Source organism: Rhinoraja longicauda, chromosome 1, assembly GCF_053455715.1.
Source record: "Rhinoraja longicauda isolate Sanriku21f chromosome 1, sRhiLon1.1, whole genome shotgun sequence".
NCBI classification, from domain to species: Eukaryota; Metazoa; Chordata; class Chondrichthyes; order Rajiformes; family Arhynchobatidae; genus Rhinoraja; species Rhinoraja longicauda.
In genome coordinates this window covers 6527404-6537403 of record NC_135953.1, presented here as the reverse complement: position 1 = coordinate 6537403, position 10000 = coordinate 6527404, and the positions used below count along the sequence as shown (strand labels likewise).

Genomic DNA, 10000 nt, shown 5'->3' with positions numbered 1-10000 from the left:
TGCCATCCCAGGGATTAACCTCGTGAACCTACGCTGCACTGCCTCAATTACAAGGATGTCCTTCCTCAAATTAGGAGACTAAAACTGTACACAATAACCCATCCTTAACAGTGGCATAGAAAGGGTCAAGATTCAAGAGTGTTTTATTGTCGTGTGTGCCAGATAGAACAATGAAATTCTTACTTGCAGGAGCACAACAGAATATGTAAACATGGTGCACTGTAAACAACATAATAAACAAGGAAAATGTTCAGTGTGTGTAAAATACACAATATACAACAGTGCAGGATGGAGCCCTTCGAGCCAACACCGCCATTCACCGTGATCATGGCTGATCATTCTCAATCAGTACCCCGTTCCTGCCTTCTCCCCATACCCCCTGACTCCGCTATCCTTAAGAGCTCTATCTAGCTCTCTCTTGAATGCATTCAGAGAATTGGCCTCCACTGCCTTCTGAGGCAGAGAATTCCACAGATTCACAACTCTCTGAGTGAAAAAGTCTTTCCACATCTCTGTTCTAAATAGCCTACCCCTTATTCTTAAACTGTGGCCCCTGGTTCTGGACTCCCCCAACATCGGGAACATGTTTCCTGCCTCTAGCATGTCCAATCCCTTAATAATCTTATATGTTTCAATAAGATCCCCTCTAATCCTTCTAAATTCCAGTATATACAAACCTAGTCGCTCCAGTCTTTCAACATACGACAGTCCCGCCATTCCGGGAATTATCCTAGTAAACCTACGCTGCACGCCCTCAAAAGCAAGAATGTCCTTCTTCAAATTTGGAGACCAAAACTGCACACAGTACTCCAGGTGCGGTCTCACTAGGGCCCTGTACATCTGCAGAAGGAACTCTTTGCTCCTATACTCAACTCCTCTTGTTATGAAGGCCAACATTCCATTGGCTTTCTTCACTGCCTGCATGCTTCCTTTCAGTGACTGATGCACTAGGACACCCAGATCTCGTTGCACGTCCCCTTTTCCTAACTTGACACCATTCAGATAATAATCTGCCTTCCTATTCTTACCACCAATGTAGATAAACTCACATTTATCCACATTAAACTGCATCTGACATGCATTCCACTCACACAACCTCTATATACACATACACACACACACACACACACATATATGTACGTGTGCATGGATATATATAGATATACATCCAAGCACATATACATACACGTACGTACACATAAAAACAAATAAACACATATGCGTACACGTACATACACATAAAAGCAAAAAACAACAGTGTAATAGAGAGAGAGAGAGAGAGAGAGAGAGAGAGAGAGAGAGAGAGAGAGAGAGAGAGAGAGAGAGAGAGAGAGAGAGAGAGAGAGAGAGAGAGAGAGAGAGAGAGAAGAGGAAATAAGGAAGCACTAATGTTGGTTAATACACAGATGGACATAAAGTGCTGGAGTAACTCAGCGGGTCAGGCAGTATCTCTGGCGAAAAAGAATAGGTGACGTTTCAGGTCGAGAAACGACCTATCTGAAGAAGGGTCTCGACTCGAAACATCACCTATTCCTTTTCTCCAGGTGACGTTTTGGGTTGGGACCTTCTTCAGACTGATTGTTGATGAAGTGAAAGGCCTGGATAGAGTGGAGGTGGAGAGGACACAGGCTCAAGGTGAAGGGGAAAAGATTTAATAGGAATCCGAGGGGTAACTTTTTCACACAGAGGGTGGTGGGTGTATGGAACGAGCTGCCAGAGGAGGTAGTTGAGGCTGGGACTATCCCAACGTTTAAGAAACAGTTAGACAGGTACATGGATAGGACAGGTTTGGAGATATACGGACCCTAACACGGGCAGGTGGGACCAGTGTAGCTGGGACATTGTTGGCCGGTGTGGACAAGTTGGGCCGAATGGAGAGTCTAGGACTACAGGTCACAGCCTCAGAATTGAAGGATGTTTCTTTACGAAGGAGATGGGGTGGAATTTTTTTAGTCAGAGGGTGGTGAATCTGTGGAATTCATTGCCACTGAAGGCTGTGGAGGCCAAGTCAGTGGATATATTTAAGGCAGAGATAGATAGATTCTCGATTAGTGCGGGTGTCAGGGGTTATGGGGAGAAGGCAGGAGAATGGGGTGAGGAGGGAGAGATCGATCAGCCATGATTGAATGGCGGAGTAGACTTGACGGGCCGAATGGCCTAGTTCTGCTCCTAGCAACTTAAGAACTTATGAACTTATGAACTATGGTGTCTGCCTTAACCACCACACCCCAGCAGCATGTTCCAGGCACCCTCCAGGCGGTCTGTGTAAAGAAACGTTTCCGCGCAACATCTCCTTTAAGCTTTGCCCCTCTCACCTTAAAGCAACGCCGAAGTAAAAACAAGGAATTGTAGAGACTGGTTTTTACAAAAACAGATACGAAAGTCTGAAGAAGGGTCCCGACCCGAAATGTCACCTGTTCCTGTTCTCCAGAGATGCTGCCTAACCCGCTGAGTTACTCCAGTGCCTCGTGTCTGGAAATGTAAAGACTGGTGGGCGTAGCCTGAGGGTGAGAGGGGCAAAATGTAGATTAGACCAAGTGGACCCGTTGGGCCCAAAACCTCTCCTGCAATGGTGCAGCACTCTCTCCTCCCCCCCTTCCCCCCTCTCCCCCTCCTTCCCCCTCCCCTCCCCCTCCCCCTCCCCCTCCCCTCCCCCTCATCCTCCCTCCCTTCCCTCCCCCTCCTCCCCTCCCCTCCCCCTCATTCTCCCCCTCCCCCTCCCTTCCCCTCCCCTCCGCCTCATCCTCCCCCCCTACCCCTCCCCCCTCCCTCTCCCCTCCCCTCCCCCTCCCCTTCCCCTCATCCTCCCTCCCCTCCCCTCCCCCTCCCCTTCCCCTCATCCTCCCTCCCCTCCACCCTCCCCCTCTCCTCCTCCTCCCTCCCCTCCCCCTCTCCTCCCACTCCCCTCCCCCACCCTCTACCCCTCATCCTCCCTCCCCTCCCCCCTCCTCCCTCCCCTCCCCCAACCCCTCCCCTCATCCTCCCTCCCCTCCCCCCCCACCTCCCCTCCCCCACATCCTCCCCCTCCCCCTTCCCCTCATCCTCCCCCTCTCCCTCCCCCTCATCCCCCCTCCTCCCTATTCGGAGTCAGAGGGTATGGGGAGAAAGCAGGAACTGGGTACTAACATATAACATATAACATATAACAACTACAGCATGGAAACAGGCCTGTCCGGCCCTACCAGTCCACGCCGACCATTCTCCCTGACCTAGTCTCATCTACCTGCACTCAGACCATAACCCTCCAATCCCCTCCTATCCATATACCTATCCAATTTTCTCTTAAATAATAAAATCGAGCCAGCCTCCACCACTTCCACCGGAAGCCCATTCCATACAGCCACAACCCTCTGAGTAAAGAAGTTCCCCCTCATGTTACCCCTAAACCTTTGTCCCTCAATTCTGAAGCTATGTCCCCTTGTTGGAATCTTCCCCACTCTCAAAGGGAAAAGCCTACCCACGTCAACTCTGTCCGTCCCTCTCATAATTTTAAAAACCTCTATCAAGTCCCCCCTCAACCTTCTACGCTCCAAAGAATAAAGACCCAACCTGTTCAACCTCTCTCTGTAGCCTAAGTGCTGAAACCCAGGCAACATTCTAGTAAATCTCCTCTGTACACTCTCCATTTTGTCGACATCCTTCCTATAATTTGGCGACCAGAACTGCACACCATACTCCAGATTCGGCCTCACCAATGCCCTGTACAATTTCAACATTACATCCCAACTTCTATACTCGATGCTCTGATTTATAAAGGCAAGCATACCAAACGCCTTCTTCACCACCCTATCCACATGAGATTCCACCTTCAGGGAACAATGCACAGTTATTCCCAGATCCCTCTGTTCCACTGCATTCCTCAATTCCCTACCATTTACCCTGTACATCCTATTTTGATTTGTCCTACCAAAATGCAGCACCTCACACTTATCAGCATTAAACTCCATCTGCCATCTTTCAGCCCACCCTTCCAAAAGGCCCAAGTCTCTCTGTAGACTTTGAAAATCTACCTCACTATCAACTACTCCACCTATCTTAGTATCATCTGCATATTTACTAATCCAATTTGCCACCTCACTATCAACTACTCCACCTATCTTAGTATCATCTGCATATTTACTAATCCAATTTGCCACACCATCATCCAGATCATTAATGTAAATGACAAACAACAGTGGACCCAACACAGATCCTTGGGGCACTCCACTAGACACTGGCCTCCAACCTGACATACAATTGTCAACCGTTACCCTCTGGTATCTCCCATTCAGCCATTGTTGAATCCATCTTGCAACCTCACTATTAATACCCAACGATTTAACCTTCTTAATCAACCTTCCATGTGGAACCTTGTCAAATGCCTTACTGAAGTCCATATAGACAACATCCACAGCCTTGCCCTTATCAATTTCCCTGGTAACCTCTTCAAAAAATTCAAGAAGATTAGTCAAACATGACCTTCCAGGCACAAATCCATGTTGACTGTTTCTAATCAGGCCTTGATTATCCAAATAATTATATATATTGTCCCTAAGTATCTTTTCCATTAATTTTCCCACCACAGACGTCAAACTAATAGGTCTATAATTGCTAGGTTTACTTTTAGAACCTTTTTTAAACAAAGGCACAACATGCGCAATGCGCCAATCTTCCGGCACCATCCCTGTTTCTAATGACGTTTGAAATATTTCCGTCATAGCCCCTGCTATTTCTGCACTAACTTCCCTCAATGTCCTAGGGAATATCCTATCAGGACCTGGAGACTTATCCACTTTTATATTCTTCAAAAGTGTCCGTACCTCCTCTTCTTTAATCATCCTAATTTCCATCACTACTCTACTTGTTTCGCTTACCTCACATAATTCAATATCCTTCTCCTCGGTAAATACCGAAGAAAAGAAATTGTTTAATATCTCCCCCATTTCTTCCGGCTCAGCACATAGCTGTCCACTCTGACTCTCTAATGGACCAATTTTATCCCTCACTATCCTTTTGCTATTGACATATCTGTAGAACCCCTTGGGGTTTACTTTTACATTACTTGCCAAAGCAGCCTCATATCTTTTTTTCGCTTTTCTAATTTCCTTTTTAAGATTCCTTTTACATTCTTTATATTCCTCAAGAACCTCATTTACTCCCTGCCGCTTATATTTATTGTATATCTCCCTCTTTTTCCGAACCAAGTGTCCAATTTCCCTGGAAAACCACGGCTCTTTCAAATTATTATTCTTTCCTTTCCACCGAACAGGGACATAAAGACTCTGTACTCTCAAAATTTCACCTTTAAATATCCTCCATTTCTCTATTATATCCTTTTCATTAAACAACAATTTCCATTTCACTCCTTTTAAATCCTTTCTCATCTCCTCAAAATTAGCCTTTCTCCAATCCAAAATCTCAACCCTTGGTCCAGATTTGACCTTCTCCATAATGATATTGAAACTAATGGCATTATGATCACTAGACCCAAAGTGCTCCTCAACACATACCTCCGAGAATGATCAGCCATGATCACATTGAATGGCGGTGCTGGCTCGAAGGGTCGAATGGCCTACTCCTGCACCTATTGTCTATTGTTTATTGTCTCCTCCTCTACCCCCTCCCCCTCCCCCCCCTCCCCCTCATCCCCCCCCCCTCCCCCACCCCCTCCCTCTCCCCCTCCCTCCCCTCCCCCACCCCACTCCCCCTCATCCTCCCTCCTTCTCCCCCCCCCCCCCAGGAGATAGATTTAAACCATCACGGTCGGCATGGACGTTGTGGACTGAAGGGCCTGTTCCAGTGTATTTCTATGTTACACAAATTGAGAAAGAGTTCTAATATAGTCAGAGACAGCGTGGAAACAGGTCCTTCGGCCCAACTTGCCAACCCAGACCAACATGCCCCATCTACACTAGTCCCACTTGCCTGCGCTTGCTCCATATCCCTCCAAACCTGTCCTATCCATGTACCTGTCTAATTGTTTCTCAAACGTTGGGATAGTCCCAGCCTCAACTACCTCAGTGGCGGCACGGTGGCGCAGCGGTAGAGTTGCTGCCTTACAGTGAATGCAGCGCCGGAGACTCAGGTTCGATCCTGACTACGGGCGCCGTCTGTACGGTGTTTGCACGTTCTCCCCGTGACCTGTGTGGGTTTTCTCTGAGATCTTCGGTTTCCTCCCACACTCCAAAGACATGCAGGTTTGTAGGTTAATTGGCTGGGCAAATGTAAAAACTGGCCCTAGTGGGTGTTAGTGTGCGGGGATCGCTGGGCGGCGCGGACCCGGTGGGCCGAAGGGCCTGTTTCTGCGCTGTATCTCTAAATCTAAAAACCTCCTCCGGCATCTCGTTCCATACACCCACCACACTCTGTGCGAGAAAGTGACCCCTCAGGTTCCGATTAAATCTTTCCCCTTCACCTTCAACCTATGTCCTCTGGTCCTCGATTCCCCTACTCTGGGCAAGAGACTGAGTGCGTCTCCCCGATCTATTCCTCTCATGATTTTATTCACCTGTTTAAGATCAGTCCTCATCCTCCTGCACTCACAAGGAATAGAGTCCCAGCCTGTTCAGCCTCTCCCTGTAGCTCAGTGATATATGAACAAAAATAATATTAATTTCTTCTTTGCTTCTTCCTCCCCTCCGTCTTCTACATAGGAATACGAACAGAGCAAGATTTATTCGTAAGGTTGATAGACTCCATGACTAAACAGGTAAGATTCTTGCTGCATCTGATGTGTTGTGCTTCAATACTCAGTGTCCTTCTGTACGATGTGCCTTGGAACTTTAATCTTTGGTGATACAGCGCGGGAAACAGGCCCTTCAGCCCACTGAGTCCGTGCCGGCCAGCGATCGCCCTGTACACTAGCACACGAGAGCCAGGAGTCATTCAAGAGAGAGCTAGATAGAGCTCTTAAGGATAGCGGAGTCAGCGGGTATGGGGAGAAGGCAGGAACGGGGGTACTGATTGAGAATGATCAGCCATGATCACATTGAATGGCGGTGCTGGCTCGAAGGGCCGAATGGCCTCCTCCTGCACCTATTGTCTATTGTCTAAAAGTGTTTTATTGTCATGTGTCCCAGATAGGACAATGAAAATCTCACTTGCAGCAGCACAAGCAATATAATAAACAAGGAAAAAAGTTCAATGTGTGTACAACACACACACACACACACACACACACGCACCCCACACACGCACACACACACACACACATACACGCACATACACACACACACACGCAAACACACACACACAAACACACACACACACACGCACACACAAACACACACACACACACACACACACACACATGCACCCCACACACACACACACGCACACACATACACGCACACACACACACGCACACACACATACACGCACATACACACACACACGCAAACACACACACACAAACACACACACACACACACACACACACGCACACACACACACACACACTCACACACACACACACACACACACACACACACACACACACACACACACACACACACACACACACACACACTCACACACAAACACACACACACACAAACAATCTGTGTGTGTGTGTATATAGCTTTTTTCCCCACGAGTGGTAGTTCTACTCAATAACCAAAGTCTGAAGTCTCTTTTATGCTGTGGTTTATTTTCACCCACATGTTTAGACCGTGATGTTCTATCCTTATTGTTTTGATGTGTTTATGCTTTATTCTTAATTGTTAACTGTATGTTTGTGTCGTTATTTGTGAGCGGGGCACCAAGGCACATTCCTTGTATCTGCACATACTTGGCCAGTAAACTTAGTCATTCATTCATGAATGTCAGTGCTTATTGGAGGTGGTAGTGTTTAATAGCCTGATGTATGTCGGGAGGAAAGTTGGGACAATTTACAATTTTCTTTTATTGAAGCCTATTAAACTACAAACTTGTACGTCTTTGGAGAGTGGGAGATTTTTAGATTTAGAGATACAGCGTGGAAACAGGCCCTTCGGCCCACCGAGTCCGCGCCGCCCAGCGACCCCCGCACATTAACACTATCCTACACTCACTAGGGACAATTTATACATTTGCCCAGTCAATTAACCTACATACCTGTACGTCTTTGGAGTGTGGGAGGAAACCGAAGATCTCGGAGAAAACCCACGCAGGTCACGGGGAGAACGTACAAACTCCGTACAGACGGCGCCCGTAGTCGGGATCGAACCTGAGTCTCCGGCGCTGCATTTGCTGTAAGGCAGCAACTCTACCGCTGCGCCACCGTGCCGCACAGGAAACCGAAGCACCTGGAGAAAACCCACACAGGTGTCAGGGGGAGAACGTACAAACCCCGTACAGACAGCACCCGTAGTCAGGATCGGACCCGGGGTTCGCTGCGCTGAGAGGCGGCAACTCTACCGCTGCGCCACTGTTGCCGCCCGATGTCACTGGTGTCAAAGCCAGCGTTTGTTGCAGCTTCCAATTACCCTTCATTCCCTGCTTATCCCTGTGCCTAGCCAAAGGCCTATTAAATGCCACTTTCACATCTGAGTCCACCACTCAATCTGCACCGATCTCCAAACTCTAGAGAAATGTCCAACGTCTGCAAAGATTGGGACTGAACCCGTGCTTATGGACAGGCTGATAACAGGGGAAGTTGTCATAGAATCATAGAGTGGAAACGGGCCCTTCAGCCCAACTTGCCCATGCCAGCCGACATGCCCCATCCGCACCAGTCTCACCTGCCTGCCCTTCACCCCATATCCCGCTAAACCTATTTTATCCATCTTTGATAGATTCAATAGACAATAGGCAATAGGCAATAGACAATAGGTGCAGGAGGAGGCCATTCGACCCTTCGAGCCAGCACCACCATTCAGTGTGATCATGGCTGATCATTCTCAATCAGTACCCCGTTCCTGCCTTCTCCCCATACCCCCTGACTCCGCTATCTTTAAGAGCTCTATCCAGCTCTCTCTTGAATGCATTCACAGACACAAAATGCTGGAGTAACTCAGTGGGACAGGCAGCATCTCTGAAGGAATGGAATAGGTGACGTTTCGGGCGAGACCTTTCTTCAGATAGATTCTTGATTAGTACGGTCGGCACGGTGGCGCAGCGGTAGAGTTGCTGCCTCACAGCGCTAGAGACCCAGGTTCGATCCTGACTACGGGTGCTGTCTGTACGGAGTTTGTACGTTCTCCCCTTGACCAGCGTGGGTTTTCTCCGATATATTCAGTTTCCTCCCACACTCCAAAGGCGGAGAGTTTTGTAGATTAATAAGCGTGGTGTAAATATAACTTGTCCCTAGTGTCTGTAGGATAGTGTTAATGCGCGGGGATCGCTGGGCGGTGCGGACTTGGAGGGCCGAAGGGCCTTTTTCTGTGCTATATCTCCAAATTAATCGAGACTAAACTAAAAAATAAGGGTGTCAATGGTAATGGAGAGAAGGCAGGAGAATGGGGCTGAGAGGGGAAGATAGATCAGCCATGATTGAATGGTGGAGCAGACGCGATGGGCCGAATGGCCTAATTCTGCTCCTATGTCTTATGAGAACACTCTCCAAGGCAGACGTAAAGCCCACCGTTTGACCTGATTTTACAAAATGTTAAATAGTCAGCTCGACATAGATTACCACATCTACAGGAGTAGACGAGGGCATTCGATTCAATTCGGTGGCGCAGCGGTAGAGTTGCTGCCTTACTGCGAATGCAGCGCCGGAGTCCCAGGTTCAATCCCGACTACGGGTGCCGTCTGTACAGAGTTTGTACGTTCTCCCCGTGACCTGCGCGGGTTTTCTCCGAGATCTTCGGTTTCCTCCCACACTCCAAAGACGTACAGGTATGTAGGTTAATTGGCTGGGCAAATGTGTAAAAATAAATTGTCCCTAGTGGGTGTAGGATAGTGTTAATGTGCGGGGATCACTGGGCAGCGCGGAGAGGGTGGGCCGAAGGGCCTGTTTCCGCGCTGTATCTCTAAATCTAAATTTGAGATACCAGCTATCAAGACAGATGTGCATTCCAATTCATTCTTCCCTCGCACA

The 10000-nt window shown here is 48.1% G+C and overlaps 1 pseudogene across 1 annotated transcript in view; it reads left to right on the top strand.

Moving 5' to 3' along the window:
• Positions 1-10000, top strand: part of LOC144598341 (transcription factor COE3-like) — a 167578-nt pseudogene that overhangs the window by 20906 nt on the left and 136672 nt on the right. Inside the window, exon 4 of the transcript XR_013547852.1 lies at positions 6633-6688. The product of XR_013547852.1 is annotated as a transcription factor COE3-like (transcript). The remainder of the gene's footprint in view (positions 1-6632; positions 6689-10000) is intronic.